This window comes from Geotrypetes seraphini, chromosome 7 (assembly GCF_902459505.1).
Source record: "Geotrypetes seraphini chromosome 7, aGeoSer1.1, whole genome shotgun sequence".
NCBI lineage: Eukaryota > Metazoa > Chordata > Amphibia > Gymnophiona > Dermophiidae > Geotrypetes > Geotrypetes seraphini.
The window spans coordinates 105,986,399-106,005,495 of NC_047090.1; the positions used below are offsets into that span (position 1 = coordinate 105,986,399).

The window sequence follows — 19,097 nt, forward strand, 5'->3', positions numbered from 1 at the left end:
AGAATCAAAGGAAAAAAAATTGTTAGCAGCTGAATAACTATTGCCAGTACTTTTCCCCCCCAACATATTTAAGCCACAATGGTCTTAAAAGTATTCTAGTTCAAATCCAACCCGTAGTGTGAAGCCTTTGGATTTATGGGCACTTGGAATGGACATAGCCATATAAGTTAGACATTTCGGCCCCGATATTAGGCAGCTGTAGGCTCCTACAGCTGTCTAATCAGCCAATTGGGACGCACGTTTTTTTAATAAATGCTCCTTATATTGAAGGCACTTCCGGGAGCCTAGGGAGGCCTGCAAGACCGCCTAAGTTTGCCTAAGGGCCTTAGGTGAAACTAGGCGGCCCTACGCATCTCCCTAGTACAGGGAGAGACACTTACAATGTAGGCCAGCAAAATGCTGGCCTACATTGTAAGTAGACACGGCCGCTATACTTATCGTGGCATGGGATCTCCCTGCTGTGATAAGTATAGCAGCCGCGGCCGCATGTCCCCACCCTCCCACCCCCCACAATCACCAGCAGGCGGTTGCCCAACCCCTCCTGCCGGAACGCCTCCCACCCGACACCCCCGATTGCTGGCAGGAAAGTGCCCAACCCCTCTTTTTGGAACGCCACCCACCTGACACCCCCAATTGCCGGCAGGAAGGTGCTCAACTCCTCCTGTCAGAAGGCCACCCACCCAACACCCTCAATCACCGGCAGGAGGGTGCCCAACCCCTCCTGCTGGAGGACGCCCCCCTCCGGACCTCCCCACGCTAACACTCCCCGATGACCCACCTAACCTCCCCCGCGGCAACTAACCTCTAATTGTTGGCTGGACGGACGGGTCTTGCTGCTGTCCGTCCAGCCTCGTCAAAATGAGGCGGGCCCGCCCTTTCCGGCCCCATTCCAGCTATGCTTAAGGCCTGATTGGCCCAGGCTCTAGAAGCCTGGTCCAATCAGGCCTTAGGCTTAGCAGGGATAGGCCCGGAAGCGGCGTGCCCACCTCATTTAGACGAGGTGAGTCTGCCAGCCATACGGCAGCAAGACCTGTCCGTCCAACAATTAGAGGTTAGTTGGGGAGGGAGGTTGGGGGGGTCATTGGGGGTGTTAGCATGGGGGGGCATTAGTGTGGGGGAGGGTCCGGAGGGAGGGTGCACTCCGGCAGGAGGGGTTGGGCACCCTCCTGCCGGTTATTGGGGGTGTTGGGTGGGTGGCATTCTGGCAGGAGGGGTAGGGTACTCTCCTGCCGGTGATTAGGCGGGACGTGGACGACAGGCAGCTGCTATACTTAGCGGCTGTGTCTACTCTAACCTGATTCTGTAATCGGCGTTTGTAACATGGACACTGGTTATAGAATCAGGGTTAGTGTAGGCCCGATTCTGTATAGGACGCCCCTCCCAGGTGTTGGGATTTATTATATCGCTTTGGCTGGCAAGCAGGTCTAAAAGGTTTAAAGGCTAAAAATTAAAAACATAAAAAGAAAAGGAACTACATTATATTAATAGGAAAGATAAAAAATGCATCCAAACTTTTTAAAAAAACAACTGTAGAAGACTAAATTAACAGAGTGCTGCACAGCACAACCCATTCCTGTTCAGGCTACATAGGCCTGTTGAAAAAATTTTAAAAATCAGGTTTTAATAGCTGTTTTAAAACACACTAACGATAGCTGTCCACATACTGTTAAAGAGAACAAATCTGAAAAGGCAGGGACAGAGAAATAAAAGGCAAAATGTCTTGTAAATTCATGTTGGGCTACTGAAGGACCATACGGTGGATATAACGTTTCAAACTGAATCTTGCTGTTGTTGCTTAGTTATGAGAGGGTTGTGTCAGATCTGAGCAATGACTTGCAGGGCCCAAAAATTCATAAATCTACTCAGTAGGTGTCTTAACTGGCCAAACCCTCCCCCCCCAAATTGCTCTTGCCACTTTTTAGTTCCTATTTGCCCACCTCCTACAGCTTGCTGGTTTATTCTGTTCACAAGAACCAACCAGCTGCAGGAGGAATGGCAGCACCAGCAGCAACTCAGATGTGTTTCTGCCCAGTCTTTTCTGCTCTAGAGGGAGAGAGAGAGTCATGGGAGAGCCCAACCACCCAAAAAAACAGCTTTTGCCTTGGCTCATAGGAGCCAGCCCTCCTCTCCCTCTGTGGGCCCAATATACATACATACATACATACATATATATATATGTCCGCTATAGGTGAGGTTCTGTTATAAGCGAGTCTGTTATAATGAGATTATACTGTATATAAAGTTCTTTATAAACATGAACATACACTAATAGCTCCTCTGGCTGTGACTGTAGGCTGGTATGTATATATATATATATATATATATAGTCATATATATATATATATATATATATATATATATATATATATATATGACTATATATATATATATATATATATATATATAGTCATACCAGCCTACAGTCACAGCCAGAGGAGCTATTAGTGTATGTTCATGTTTATAAAGAACTTTATATACAGTATAATCTCATTATAACAGACTCGCTTATAACAGAACCTCACCTATAGCGGACAAGGTCCGCTGGTCCTGGCCGAGCGCCATTATAAACTCCTATTGTGGTCCCCAGAGCCGCTTTTAGCTGTAGTTTTATTCGTCTACAATGAACATGCAGGCTCTGCCTACAAGGCACGTGGCATGCCGGTGATATAGTATCAAAATGCAGCCAATAAAAAAAGTGACAGAGTATTTTTCTTTCCAGTACAGTGTTACTGGTTTGTAATCGTTTCGTGCCATGCCAATGTTTTGCTGAGTTTTGTTATTGATGTTGCTGATATGCTTGTGCAGTGACTGTTGTCCATCAATTTACGTTGTTTCAAGTTGCCCTAAATAAAGTTTTTAAAAAATGCAACTCTGGATATAACGGACTGTTTTTCCAGGTCCCTTGAAGTCCGTTATAACGAGATTATACTGTACCACATGACAGCCTAACAGGATCCAAGCGATTTTCAATACATAGTTCATATTCATCAAGAAAAGAACTCCATTAAAAATAGAAAAAGAAAGATTAAGAGCACAAGTTAAAAATTTTTTTTCATAAAATATCATAGCGAACATCTCAATAACAGTTCTAATAATAAAACGATCAAATCTCAATGAGCCATCATAATGCCTACAGCTAAAAATTATCCATTACAAGATTAATCATTACTTAAACACAGATCATAGTCCCAAACTCTGTTCTAAATTGAGAAGGCCAATTGGAAAAAATGTGCTTTTAAATGTCTTTTAATGTTTATTTATGATTCTTCTTTTCTCAAGTCTATGGGCAGATTATTCCATAACTGCGGAACTAAATAAAAGAATGCCCATTGATACTTCAGGCAATTATTCTTCAATTCAATAAAAGGATTTTTTAATATCTTTTTCTCCGACCTACCGAGTGAGTGCCCTGCACTGAGCAGGAGACTTCTGATCTGGAGAGTCATCTCCGCCACAAATCAGAAAACTCCCAGTGTGGGCGACTCAGAAGCAAGCATTCAGTTTCTTCTCTGCCTGCAAGCAACCACAATGTCAAATCACACCCCAACACTTTCTGCCTCAAAATTAACAGCGAGATCTGAAAATGTTTACAGCCGCAGTGCTGGCTGAGAAGTGTGTCAAAGGGGATAGAGGGGGGAGAACATGGCATTAGCTTAAAAATGGCTCCCCCATGGCTTCCCTACATTTTATATTTCTCTTAGATTAAGGAGGTTGTGATATATATATATGCAACTTAAATACCAACTTAAATATATATGCAAGTTAAATACCAGTTTTACAATTCCACAGTTCCACATATAAACTATGCACAGCAGATAGTTACAAAAAAAAATACAGAAAAATAAAGATTACTACATTCAAAAGGAAAATCAAATCATACATTATCAACCCTATATCAAGACACTGATAAAATAGGAAAGGAAAGCCAATAGAAAAAACTGAAAAGTTCTTAACAGAATAAATTAGTTATCTAAAGGCTCTTAATCAGACTATCTTTGACATGATCTTGTTCAATCTTGCTCATTAGAGTTTGCTTCTAAGATTCTTAGGACCGACTGACGCAAGCATGAAATCTGGATATTCAATGTTAGGTCATGTCCAAGCACCAGCATTTCCGGAGCTGGCTAGCTCGGCCAGTTTAAGTGCAATATTCTGAGCTTGGGTAACCAAGCCCCTGCCTGTTTAAACCACTCAGTGCCGTTTGGCCCCCAATATTGAGGAGCACTTAATCAGGAAGAGTTGTCTAATATTGGCTCTGACCCACTGGCGTAGCGAGGTGGGAGGCACTCGGGGCAGTGACACCCCTGCTACCTCTTCTCTCCCCCCCGTCACCATGGATACACCCTTTCCCTTCCCCCGTACCTGTTTAGCTTCCCCGGCGCAAGCCTCATCTCTACCTTGCTGCCCGTGCCGGTGGTGCTCTCTCTGACGTCGCGTCCTAGTCGCGGGACCCAGAAGTAACATCAGAGGGGAGCGCCGAGGCCGGCGCAAGCAGTAGGTTGGAGCTGCTGCTCACACCAGCAAAGAGCTGGAGGCACGGTGGGGGAGGAAGCGAAGGTGCGTGCATGGCGGGGGCGGTGCCTGCGCCCCACCAAGACCGACCCCGTGGCAGTCTGCACCCCCCACATCCCCTTATTATGCCACTGCTCTGACCATCGTGGCACTATCTGGGAGGTCCCAGACGTTTTGCGGGCACTGATGATATTCAGTGCCAGTGCCCACGTACCTAACTGGGCAAGTTTGAAGGACTCCTCAACTTTAGGAAAGCAATTAAAAAACATACCTCGTCACCTAACCCCCCTGCCCTTATCCATTGGATCACAAAGAAATGAATATTGGTAAACATAGTAGAAGATCTCACGCCCTGTTTACTTTCCCATCTGTATAGGGTTGTAAAAACAAGAAATTTCTTGATCATACTTTAGCATTTCAAGCAGCTTCCCACGATAAAGAATTTCGAACGTTACTGCGTACAGCTTGTTCCTATAAACACTTTAGAACTCAGTTGAAAACCTATCTTTTTTCAAAATACCTGGTTAAATAACTTTTCTTGTTCTTCATGATATTGTTTATAATCTTCCGTAAACCATGTTGAACTTACGTTTACGTGGTTAAGAAGCACGATGTTATGTATGCGTCAAGTAAGGAAAACTTGAATTGGAAAATTTTGCACTGAAACTATGGCAAATCCAACCTGTGTGTATCAATTAGGATAAAACTTGTACTGGAAAACTCTCACGGTAAGGATAACTATGGCAAATTGTAACCGGTAAACTGTATATTATGTATATTAGTATTAGACCCGTAGAATGTGTCAAGTTAGGATAATAACATATAACAAACGTGTACTGAAATTTTGGCAAATCCAGTGCAAATCATAATCCGTTAATTGTATACCATGTCCAGTATGTTTAACTTGTAACCTGTTCTGAGCTCCTTGGGGACAATGGGATAGAACAGTGTTCTTCTACCACCGGTCCACGGACCAGTGCCGGTCCACAGGGCCAGCATGTGCATCAGGCCCAAAATAGTGTTCTTTAAACGCTGGTCCACGGTGCGATCGATGCGGCGTTATCTTCGAGCCATCTCCCTCTTCCTAACTGATTCAGTGCACAAAGCCACGGGCAGTGGCTCCTACGGGCATCCTACGCCTGAACCAGAAGCCTTCTCTCTGACGTTGCAACATCAGAGGGAAGGCTTCCAGATGAGGCACAGGACATGCAAGGTGCAATTAGTACTATTATGGGGGCGGGGTCTGGGGTGAAGATTGGGTAGAGATGGGCGGGGTCTGGCCCACGACTTAGCCCAGGGTTCTTCAACCACCGGTCCATGGACCGATGCCAGTCCACAGAATAATTATTTTATTTCTGCCGGTCCATAGGTGTAAAAAGGTTGAAAAACACTGAGACAGAAAAAAAATTAAATAAATAAGTAGGATCGTGTAAACAAAAGTTCTAACTTAGGTATGCAGATAGAGCACTGAATATGACCCACACCCACACAACTACTGATCTGAATATTCAAAGCCAGTGCCTGGACACGGCCAAGCATTGAATAACCAGCTCTATTTTAACTGACGGCGGTCAGTATTTAGCAACATGCTCACTGCTGCTGGTTAAATACTAGTGGGGGAGGGGGAAGAGGGTATGTTTATGCCCAAGACAATACAGATGTGGAGTAAATTGTGCAAGGTCACAGGGTGTCAGTGGGAGAAGCATGTCCCGAGCCCTGGCTTCCCTGGCTCACAACCTGCTTCTCTCACCGCCATGCGACACTTCCACTTCATCTAATAAGCCCACATCCAAATTCTATTAACCGACAGCATTTCACTCAAGGTTTCTCTTCCAAAACATATGCTTGTCAGTCAAGCTTGATATATCACCCAACACTGACGCACATAATCCAATATGCAATAGTCTGCATATTAAACAAAAGTTGCAGTCTTCTAGACACTAAGGGGCTCATAATCGAAAGAGAAAAACGTCCAAAAACTGGCCTAAGTCGGCACTTGGAGGTTCATCGGACAAAAACGTCCAAGTGCCGATAATAAAACCGGGTTTTGGATGTATTTATAAACGACCTAGGCCTTCATAGTGCCGCTGAACGACCATAGCTAAACGGGGCCACCTAAAGTCACCAGATAAGCACTGCAAAAACATAATACAGACCCATATACACTACCCCAGTAATCACTGACCCCCCCCCCCCACCACCATAAAAATATTAATCACAACTAGAAAATTGTGCTTCGAGAACAGTGGTCTCAAATTCAAACCCTTTGCAGGGCCACATTTTGAATTTGTAGGTACTTGGAGGGCCTCTGAAAAAATAGTTAATGTCTTATTAAAGAAATGATAATTTTGCATGAGGTAAAGCTCTTTATAGTTTATAAATCTTTCCTTTTGGCTAAGTCTTGATAATAATATTGCAATTTATAGATAAAGATGCAATTTATAGATAAACCTTTCTTAAAAACTAGCTATGCTATCCACTCGTACCATGACCTCTGGCAATGCATTCCAGAGCTTAACTATTCTCTGAGTGAAAAATATTTCCTCCTATTGGTTTTAAAAGTATTTCCCTGTAACTTCATCGAGTGTCCCCTAGTCTTTGTAATTTCTGATGGAGTGAAAAATCGATCCACTTGTACCCGTTCTACTCCACTCAGGATTTTCTAGACTTCAATCATATCTCCCCCTTAGTCTTCTCTTTTCCAAGCTGAAGAACCCTAACCATTTTAGTCTTTCCTCATACGAGAGGAGTTCCATCTTCTTTATCATCTTGGTCGCTCTTCTTTGAACATTTTCTAGTGCCACTATATCTTTCTTGAGATAAGGAGACCGGAGTTGAATGCAATACTCCAGATGAGGTTGCACCATGGAGCGATACAGGGGGGGCATTATAACATTCTTAGTCTCATTAACCATCCCTTTTTTAATAATTCCTAGCATCCTGTTTGCTTTTTTGGCCGCCGCCACGGCCACATATTGAGCGGAAGGTTTCATCATATTGTCTACCTCTAACAAAGATTAATAACCTTTTTGAAATTGATTTTTATCTGCTACTGCACCCTTTGTTGGGGACAGTGAATGAGAGAATTGAGGATTATGTAAAGCTGCAGAAAGGAAGAACAGGAGATAAAGACTTTAAACAAAACTGTTTGCATGTACTATCTCTGCTGGAGTTACTGACCCATTTATTTGTCTAAGAGATGTTAAAGTAAGCTTGTTGGTTCAAAACACCAAGCCCGGTGTGGTCTGTCTTATTGACTGAAAGGAATATGAAGCAGGTGTGGCGAAACTGCCTACGGCCTCCTGGCTTTTGTTGGTCCCGGCCCCAAACCAATAAAACTTAAATGTGAACAGCCCCTTTTACAGTACCTGGGCATACAGGACTTGACTTACAATAGTTGAAATGTAGATTTTAAAAACAATAAAAACAGAGATGTCAACCTGAAACTAAAATATAGCAGACTGAGTGAACTCCTCTTATGTAATGGCCTACATTAGATCATTATCAGCGTAGGGTTTCACGGTTTCATCCTGCCAGATCAAAAATTGAATATGAGGGATTACAGATATAAAGCACCACATATTAAAATGAAGAAACTTATGGGCTTTCCAAGTTAAAAATTAAGAATAAATTAGTTCTTCACAGAGACCTGTATAACAAGCAGTGAATAATAAACTTAGGCCCCCATATATCAAGCTATGTTAGGGATTTTTATCGCGGGTTGCTGCAGTATAAGCTTCGATGCTCATAGGAATAAAAAACCCTAATGCAGCTTGATAAAAGGAGGCCTTATTGCATTTTTTATGGTGAAATTCTGAGAATAAGTAATTCTTTACTAAAACTTTATATAACTGCTTCTACTTATAAAAAGTATATGTTCAAAGTGGTTCACAATAAAATACATTCAGAATCAAATTATACAAAAACAAATACCAGGGTGGATAAAAATTAATGATTTTTTAAAAATTTAAATTGGATTTTAAAAATTAATGATTTTTTAAAATTTAAATTGGATTTTTAATTTAAATTGGATTATTTTTTTATTAAAATGCTTTATGAGGAAAAAAAAAATCTATAGTTTTCTATTTAAGCTACATTATAGTCCCAAAATTATTTACATCATGAAACAAGGATTAGTTTTTAATTATGTAGCATGAGGCTGTATATTCATGCAATGTTTACATTTTTGTTAAATGAATTCTATTAATTCATTTATAATATCATGGGCAATTTTTCTATCTAGAAGACATACCCCCCTTTTATAAAACCGCAAAAGCGATTTTTAGCACCTACCAGCGTGCTGAATACTCTGCGCTGCTCCCTGCATGTTATCTCTGCAGAGACAAATTCACAATTATGAGACATGCAAAACCAAGCATCTCTAATTACCCCCCTTTTTACAAAACCGTAAAAACAGCTTTTAGTGCCAGCTGTCGCGCTGAATGCTCCGTGCTGCTCCGATGCTCTGTGTCACTTTAATTTTCATTTACCTCTATGCACCTTTCAGAGCAGCGTTTTATAGTTGCTATTCCCGATACAGTTCTAATTATGGAGATCATTTATGCATTTGCATTTTGTTTAAAATATGCCTCTATCTTTATTTGTTTTTTGTTCAACATATTTTGTCTGCTCTGCCAATGATAATGCTCATCTATTGCCCGTAAATCATGTTTTTTAGTTGTGTCTCTTTCATACTAATATACGCTTTTTAGTTTTATTTGCATTATTCTTTTTATAAATCTGCTTTTTACATGATACTAATGTTATATGGTCAATCCTTCATGCCATCTCATCTTTAATCCTATTGCTGTTTATTTGCAACTTAGTGGCTTTCAAGTATTGTTATGAATTTTTAGCATAATTTATCTTTATATACACTCATGCTTGGTTGTATTTTCATGATGTCTCTTATGGTATGTTTACATGATATGTATATTCCATTATCATTCATGACTTTTTAATTTGGTTTTTATAATGTTCTTTACTATTGTTCATCTATGTGATGGTTTTGTTTTATATTTTAGTATTTATGGATTATGATTTATTTCCTTATGATTTTAGAATATACACTTATGTCCATGTCTTTTTATTTTAGTTTATTTGTTCAGTCCCCTGAAGAAGGCATTTCAGACAACTGAAACTGGGATCAGTCTGGACTTTTACTCTGTAGTTTCATCAAGTAAATATACTAGGACTTTTTATATTAATAAAAGTACCCTTTGGTTGTTTTATGACATCTCACTTGCCTTTCTTTGTTTGTTTGACATATATTGAGGCAAGTCTTCTTCCCTTTTGGTCTGTCAGCTATTTGTTTTGAAAATGGCCATTTCCTAGAAGTATTTAATGAGTTTATCTTTTTGAACCATTTTCAAAAAGCAAACGTCCAAATGAAAAACTTACAAAAATGGCTATTGGGATGTAGCAGGGGCTAGCATTCTTAACAGACTGGCCAAACAGACCTCTCAGCAGAGCAGTGGAGCACCTTAGGGGGCACTGCAGTGAACTTCACCTAAAAAGGTCTAACCTCAAATGTCCCAGTTTTGCTCTGGATGTTTTCTGTAATGTTCCATTATTGCAGAAAAATGTCCAAATCATAAGTCCACCCTAATCCTGCCCAAACATACTCCTAACACTTCCTCTTGAGATTTAGATGCACTGCAGTCAAACAGCATAGAAATCAGTCTAAAAAATGTGTTTTGAAAATGGCAATTTATACATTTTAGTAAACAAAAAGTCCAAATGCCACCTTAGGCCATTTTTGGGGCATTTTTCTCTCTTGAAAATGAACCCCAAAGTGACTTGTCCAAGGCCCGTAGAAACTCACTGGTGATTCTCAGCTGCAGTTTCCCTTGTTAACTTTTTACAGCTAGAGTGCGTTGAGGGAACCAGTCTTTAGAGGTGCTCAATAGTCTATCCACTGTAATAAAGTTTCTAGAAGGACTGTTACAACCAGGCAGTTTGCAGATTATGTAGATCAGAGAGTGCATGCAAATCTCTCATAAGTATTCATCATGGATAGCCTGAAAACTGGCCTGGGTTGCCATTTATTACTACACCACTCTACAAGGGGCCACTGAAAAGTTCTCAGTCCAACCAAGAGGAAAATGATGTGGAGCCATGAAACTTACAAGTTATTCCACACTTTCCTTGACACTTTATTTCAATGATAAGAAATGAAAGAAAAAGTGTCATGAAAAGTGTAGAATAACTCGTAAGTTTCATGGCTCCACATCATTCTCTTCTTGGCTTGACTGAGAAATTTCCACAGCTCCTCGTATTATATTATGGAAAGAGCAATTTGCTTTATATATGGCCATACATTTAAAAGTTGAATGGGCTTTGAAGCCTAGAGTGACATTTCTACCCCTAGAAAAAACACTTCACCTTATTTAAAGCAGGAAAACCACTTACAACCTACCATGACATGCCAAAAGGGTATTGATTATATTCATCTTTCTTGGCAGTCAATTAAGCAAATCGAAGCACAGCTATTAATATTCAGAGTATTGGCTGGGATGAAGATTTGAATCGAAAATGTCAATGATCTTAAATATTCATGATTTTTCAGCCCTGAGCCCTCTGGATTATATATAGCACATTTGGACAGAAGAAACAGAATGCAGATAAATATTCATGGCTACTACTGGACCATGCAAGCATCTGGAACACACACACACAAGAAAAGACATCTATTACTTGGACTACCAGATAACAGAATGCAACAGAAGACAACATTAATACTAATTCCAGTATTTAAATTTCACTTTTGGTCTTCAAAGTCCAATACAGGTTATAAAAGAAACTGATAGTAGCCAGGAAGGCACAGGTATTATTCAGTAATTCCTCAGAACCGAGATGTCTTTGAAAGAGAGACACAATACCACATACAGTCTAGTCGCATAGAAGAACGTTTGAAGTGCCAATGGGGTATCAGATTACCCTCCGAGCAGCATAGCTCTAAGGGGTTAATTCCTCATATTTCCCCGGAGGCACATTTCTCACTATTTTTATTATATTTCCTTTCTTCACTTTTTATTTTTTGTCTTTAGTCTTACTTTTTATCTTTAATCTTTCTTCATTCTTATATATAAATAATTTCATAAATATTTTCTGTTCAATAAATAATTTCTTTCAATAATTAAATGTTTGACTTAGCTTAGCTTAGCTTTTCAGCCATTACTGTGAGTCCCCTCAGCCAACACGTTTCGCTCTCTTTCTCAAGGCATCACTCATACAGCCGTCAGCTCTCCAAAGGTCTGTATGAGTGATGTGAAAGGAAATAGCCTCCCCATTGCCTTGAGAAAGAGAGCGAAATGTGTTGGCTGAGGGGACTCACAGTAATGGCTGAAAAGCTAAGCTAAGTCAGGTGCCAGCACCCCCACCATGACGGCACCCATAGTGGTTTCTCTCCCCCCCCCCCCTTTACTACACCATTGTTAGCAATTTCCAATCTTTTAAAGCATCCCTTCTCACATCTGTGTAGGGTTACTGGAGCATTACCAACTGAAAGAGCAGATCTGGAAGCACACCAGTGTAAAAACAAGGAGAAACCCCTTTATCCCCTCTTACTTAGCTTCCTCCCTCCGAAGCAGTTGTGCTACGGGTGTCAGGTCAAAAGCGCGCCGCGACAAAGGCGCGCGCAGACAATTGAGCACAGTGCGGAGGTGCGCACCGAAGAAAATTACTGTTTTTAGGGGCTCCGACGGGGGGGGGGGGTGTGGGGGGAACCCCCCCACTTTACTTAATACAGATCGCGCCGCGTTGTGTGGGCGTTGTGGGGGGTTCGGGGGGTTGTAACCTCCCACATTTTACTGAAAACTTCACTTTTTACCTGTTTTTAGGGAAAAAGTTAAGTTTCCAGTAAAATGTGGGGGGTTACAACCCCCCCAAACCCCCCACAACGCCACCGCAATGTGTATTAAGTAAAGTGGGGGGGCTCCCCAACAAAACCCCCGTCGGAGCCCCTAAAAACAGTAATTTTCTTCGGCGCGCGCCTCCGTCTTGCACTCAGTTGTCGGCGCGCGCCTTTGTCTTCCGCGATTATGTCTATGAACCGTGCTACGGAATGATTCCCTCCCATTAACCTTAGATGAAATTGCACCAAAACACGATATAGTGATTAAACACTTACAAAAAGTTCCATGGTTTAATGACGAATTGCGAGATCAAAAGTGACAACTTAGGAGGACGGAAAGAGAATGGCAGAACTATCCATCCCAATCTAGAACCCTATAAAAGACCTAAACAAGCCTAACAAGTTCAAAGAAGAGCAACCAACCTGTGCGCCGATGGCTGCGGCAGTGGCTTGGGGGAGGGCAGGGAGAAAGAAAGAAGGGGGGGGGCAGGGAGACAGAGAGCAAGAAAGGGGGCATGGAGAGAGAAAGACTGACAGACAGAAAGCAAGAAAGGGGGCATGAAGAGAGAGAAAGACAGAAAGAAAGAAAGGGGCATGGAGAGAGAAAGAGACAGACAGACAGAAAGAAAGGGGGCATGGAGAGAGAAAGACAGACAGAAAGAAAGAAAGGGGGCATAAGAATATAAGCATCGCCTCTGCTGAGTCAGACCATAGGTCCATCATGCCCAGCAGTCCGCTCCCGCGGCGGCCCCCTAGGTCAATGACCTGTAAGTGATCTATTTCTCTAAAGCATTTTGTACTATATTGTAACCTCTAATTGTACTCCTCAATCCCCTTTTTCTTCAGGAACTCGTCCAATCCCATTTTGAAACCCAAAATCATACTCTGCTCTACCACCTCATCTGGAAGCGCATTCCAGGTGCCCACCACCCTCTGAGTGAAGAAGAACTTCCTAGCATTTGTTCTGAACCTATCTCCCTTCAATTTTTTTGAGTGCCCTCTAGTTTTTGTTGCCCCCGCCAGTCTGAAGAATCTGTCTATCTCTACCTTCTCTATACCCTTCATGATTTTGTAAGTTTCTATCATATCCCCTCTAAGTCTCCACTTTTCCAGGGAAAAGAGCCCCAGCTTCTCCAGCCTCTCAGCATATGAAAGGTTTGCCATGCCCTTTATCATTTTTGTTGCTCTTCTCTGGACCCTCTCGAGTATCGCCATATCTTTCTTAAGGTACGACGACCAGTACTGAACACAGTACTCCAGATGCGGTCGCACCATCGGCCTATACAGCGGGAGGATAACTTCCTTGGTTCTGGTATAGGGCGATGGTGTATAGGGCGATGCTGCGACCGCATCTGGAGTACTGCGTTCAGTACTGGTCGCCGTACCTTAAGAAGGATATGGCGATACTCGAGGGGGTCCAGAGAAGAGCAACAAAAATGAGAAAGACAGACAGAAAGAAAGAAAGGGGGCATGGAGAGGGAAAGAAAGAAGGGGGCAGGGTGAAAAAAAGAAAAAGTTGGGGGAGGGAATGAGGTCTGGAGGAGAGGAAGCATATAGGAGGCTGAAAGAAGGGAAGAAATATTGGATGCACAGTCAGAAGAATAAAGTGCAACCAGAGACTGATGAAATTACCAGACAACAAAGGTAGGAAAAATGATTTTATTTTCAATTTAGTGATCAAAATGTGACCGTTTTGAGAATTTATATCTGCTGTCTATATTTTGCACTATGGCCCCCTTTTACTAAATTGCAATAGTGATTTTTAGCGCAGGGAGCCTATGAGCATTGAGAGCAGCGCAGGGCATTCAGCGCAGCTCCCTGCGCTAAAAACCACTATCACTGTTTAGTGAAAAGGGAGGGGATATATTTATCTATTTTTGTATAGTTGTTACTGAAGTGACATTGCATAAAGTCATCTGCCTTGACCTCTTTGAAAACCTGCGGAATATAAATGATAATTAACATTTTCTCTGCGTACAGTGTGTTTTGTGTTTTTTAAAATTTTATTGTTGGTAGATCATTTTGACTTGGCCACGAAGGTAAGGGGGAGGGAGGAAGGGAGGGGAGCTGCTGAAAGACATCTAGTAATCCTTGCAGGCTTGACTGTGCAGGGAATTATTTTTGTAAAATCATGTTTTGTTATGCGACTGGCATTATTTAGACTTTAATTTCTATGAATGAATAGAATGAAAATGATATAAAATTGCTTGCTTTTTTTATGTGCGTGCGCTGAAAGGAAGTGGAGAAAGAGTGGGCTGAGGACGCTGAAGGGAAATGGGGAAGAGAGAGTGGGGAGAAGACGCTGATTTATAAATTGAGAATTGTACAGAATATTGTTTCTTTATATACTTTAATATAATAAGTTCAGTCTAAAACTATTCGAGGCTTGTGTGAATGGGATCAGATGGTTTGCGGGGACGGGGACAAATTTTTTCTCCGTGTCATTCTCTAGGTTCTGCCATGAATCGATTTTGACTACGTGTAGGCAACCGGGGTGTCAGTCAGCTTGACGTAGCCATCGTAGCACAAGCGGGCGTGGGGTATGGCTCTCAAACGAAATCTTAATGGTTGTACTGCTGATCTTTGGCTCTTTTGACTAACGAGTCTAGGTGGATACCTATCTCTCCTAGTCATGCTCCTTGGATCCATTTTTGCAAATGTGACACAGAAACATAAATTTCACCTTAATTATGATCTATACTCTGGGCTCTACCTGGCCTCAGTTCAGAATATCCAACCGAAGAGAGAAAAGGAAAGAAAAAAAAAGGGAAGGAAAACAAACATTTGCTCAAAGTCCAGGTGTCTCTCACCACCCCTGGGCTTTCTATTCCTGAAGACCAAGTTCTCTTCACCAGAGCAGTGCAATCATTAGGACCTTTAATTTAAAAGTCCACACACTTCCCCAAAAAGGAGAAAGAGAAAACAAAACAAACATCCACAAAAGTACCAACCCAAAAGAAATCCAGAACTTTAGCAACACATTGTCATTGCTGCCTGCAATGCAAGTGGTACTGAGCTCCCAAGAGCTCTGAGTTAGGGAAACTGTGGAACTTACTTGTTTAACTCTTGCTTGATTAGCAAAAAAAAAACAAAAAAACCCCAAGTAACAATCTCTCCTCTAATGATCAAACATACAGGTTCTATTCCCCACAATTAGCAGTTTTGCTAAACTTCCATAGCATACAAAGTCCAAAAATCATGTGGCCTAAAACGCACTTCTTTGCTGATAAGCAAAAGCGGAGGAAAAAACATAGTTCTTTTCCTTCCCTTGTATAAAGTTCTTAGGTACTTCCAATGGCAGCCTGCCATACAGTCTCTCAGACAAGAGAAAACTGGCAATGGCTTATAAAAAACTTTCTTCTAAGCAGGAAAAAAAAACAGTAGAAAAAGAAAAAATTATAACCATTCTTTTACAAACACATTAACACACCTCCATGTCTTCTTCAGTCTCACCTAGCTCCTCAGGCAATTCAGAAGTGCTCATTTCCTCTGGGTAATTATAGGCATTGAGTGGGCTCCAGCAGAGTTTGCTCTCCCTCTTTAGCCATGCCCACCTCATTGCCCTGACAAGCCTCTAAGGCAGGGGTAGGGAACTCCGGTCCTCGAGAGCCGTAGTCCATTCAGGTTTTCAGGATTTTCCCAATGAATATGCATTGAAAGCAGTGCATGCAAATAGAACTCATGCATATTTACTGGGGAAATCCTGAAAACCTGACTGGAATACGGCTCTCGAGGACCAGAGTTCCCTACCCCTGTTCTAAGGGACTGTTCTACCCTTCATCCTCTTTTCTGTCTTAACATCGCCACGCCCAAACCACCTGAAACAGCTGACCCACAAGCTTCCCTCTGATGTCAACATCGGAGAAAAGGTTTCCGGGTCAGCTACTTAAAGTGCAGCATGGAAATTGCTGCCTGCGCCATCCCTGCAAGGAGTGTTGCTGAAGACCGAAGGAGCGAGTGCAGCTCAAAACAAGAACTGGATCGGCTTCGGGTGTGGGGATAATGGGCAGGGGTGGAGAGATCCCCAGCAGCAGCAGGGGGCGGGCAGGAAGGCGAGATCCCTGGCACTGGTGGCTTCTATGGATGGGCATGAATATCCTCTGGGGCGGCCAGGCCATGGACCCCCCAATAAGCGGCCCAGTACTGCGTGTTAAGAAACACTGCTCTATGCAATGGGTCTGTCTTAAAGGAACAGGATTCTCTTTAAGGACTAGAAACCTGCCAGGCTTTGCAATGGATCTATTTCTACAGGGAACCTCCTGTCTATTATCAATGCCCTGCCCCTGTCCTGCTCACATTCATTCTCAGAGGAATGATCAAAAATTAGACATCCTATAGGCCAAGATGTCCAAATCATTAAAAAAAAAAATTGGATGTCTAGCAGTTTTGAAAATGGATCTTTCCCTGTTCAGTATTTGGACATCTTGCAGGATACATCCAAAGTTGGACTTGGACATACTATCGAAAATGCCCCTCTAAGTATGGTATTCAGGCAAACTGGGAAAATCCCTTCTCTTCAAAATCACAGGTCTTTGGAACGACCTTACCACCCCGCTGCGGAACCTGAGCTCTCTTCAGTTATTCTGCAAACAACTGAAAACCTGGCTTTTCAGCAAATTGTAGCTCTATCCTTCCCCCCTTTCTCTCCCCCTTTCTACACATAAGTTCATGTAATCCTTTTTCTTTTTCTCTACCCACTATTTTAAGTTCTTGTAAACCGTGTCGAGCTCCATTCTCATGGAGATGATGCGGTATATAAACTTAAGGTTTAGATTAGATTAGATTAGAGACTTAGGGCTGTATTCACTTACCTCACAGATCCTATCCAATCCGTGGGCAATCCGTGGCAGGCCAACTGATCCACAATGCGTCCTCAAGCAAATGGGGGTGATTGGAGGCACGCCCCACACCGACCATATGGATCACTGCAGAGTGATCCTGACACATGCGCAGACCATCGTCTTTGCTCATAGATGGTCTGCGCATGCACTTGCTCTCCGTGAACCCAGCAGTTATCTAAACTTTTTGCTTTTTAATTTTTGACTTTTCTCGCAAGCCCGTGGTTTTAACCCACTGGTTTAAAGTGGGGCTGCTCCAGAACTATCCTTAATTGTTGGAAGTGGTCCAGGGTCATTGTATGGATATATGCAAGTACAACATTATGCGAGTCAAATCATAAAAGGGGGTTTTTCATTGGGTGTACATGAAAGGATTTTACATTTTTTAAATCAATGTAATGATGTTCCTATTTCTGTATCTTTGTTACATAAATTGTGGTGGTATTTGATTCCAAATAGAACATATGAGAATATTATACAAAAATGGAGTGATGAATTGGGAATTCAATTATCACTTCAAGATTTCAGTCAAGCTATTCATTGTTTGCCTAAAATTATTACAGGATATATTTGGAGAGAATATACGTATAGAGTTTTGCATAGAGCATATTTCTCACAGGTACAAGCATTTCATGCAGGATTAGTTAATTCTCCTATTTGTATCAAATATGAGAAAGATTCTAATACTGTACTTCATCTCATGCATTTTGGAAATGTCATTTTGTTAAATCTTTCTGGTCTGCCATCCTATTATTTTTAGGTTCATTATGGAATTGTCAATTGGTGGAATCTCCAAAAGGGGTGTTATTTGGTAAAGCAGCAGCTTGTGGGGTTTTTGGACAGCATAGATGTATTCTATTTCAAAAGGCAAGTATGATTGGTCATAAATTCATATTGCAATATTGGTTACAGACAGATCTTCCTAGTTATTGGCATTGGAGGAATCAATTCCATCGTTTAATTTTATTTGAGGTTTGGGAGGTTCGTAAATTTCCTAGAAGAACACGTTTATTTTGGAAAAATTTGGGACCCTTATATACCAAAATTATCCTCAAAAGCAAGAAGTATGATTCTTAATACTTTATATTAAAGCTATGTAAATGTTCGTTGCATTTTTATATAATTGGTATTTCATTCTAATGTGGGGGGAGGGAATAGGAAGTATGATTTGAATATGTGTTAAATTATTTGAACTGTATTTCTGTTTAATTCATTTATTATAATGTTGTAATAATATTAAAACAATGGGGGAAAAAATAAGGGAGGTAGAGGATAAGGGGGTCGGAAATGGAGGGAATATATTGAGAGATGTAATAGGTAATTTGAAAAATTTATTTTGAAGGAATGATTAACATTTATAGAAGTTAATATGGTAAATTTAAATGTAAAGACTATTTTACTGTATTATATTATGTATTTATTCCATTTCTTCAATAAAATGTTATAAATTAAAGTGGGGCTGCATTGCAGCGTGTTCTGGAACAGAACAGAGCACGCTGTAGTACAGCCCAGCTTTAAACCCACGGGTTAAAACCACAGGCTTGCCCTGCAGGGAAGGGCGGCAGAGATCAGAAGAGTGGGTGCAGCAGAGATCCAGAGTCGGGGCGACAGAGAGCAGGAGAGCCGGAAGAGTCAGGGAGGCAGAGAGCAGGGCGGTTTTGGGGGGGAAGTATGGTTTGGATTTCAGGGCGGCATGGAGCAGGAGAGTCGGCAGGGACGTGAGTGACTGGTCGTCAGCAGTCGCTTCTGTGTAGATCAGACAGCCCAGTCAGTGTTCCTTCATTGGTTTAGTGAATAGCTGCCTTCCTACTTATGCATGCATTTCGCCTCATTTGCATGTGCGGATCAGATGAGGTGTGGACAGGATCGTCCAGAAGGTTAGTAAATTGGGT

At 41.7% G+C, this 19,097-nt stretch overlaps 1 protein-coding gene across 2 annotated transcripts in view; it reads right to left on the reverse strand.

Annotated features, from left to right (window-relative positions):
* ACTN1 (actinin alpha 1) overlaps window positions 1-19,097 on the reverse strand; it is a 273,263-nt gene that overhangs the window by 118,118 nt on the left and 136,048 nt on the right. The window lies entirely within an intron of this gene.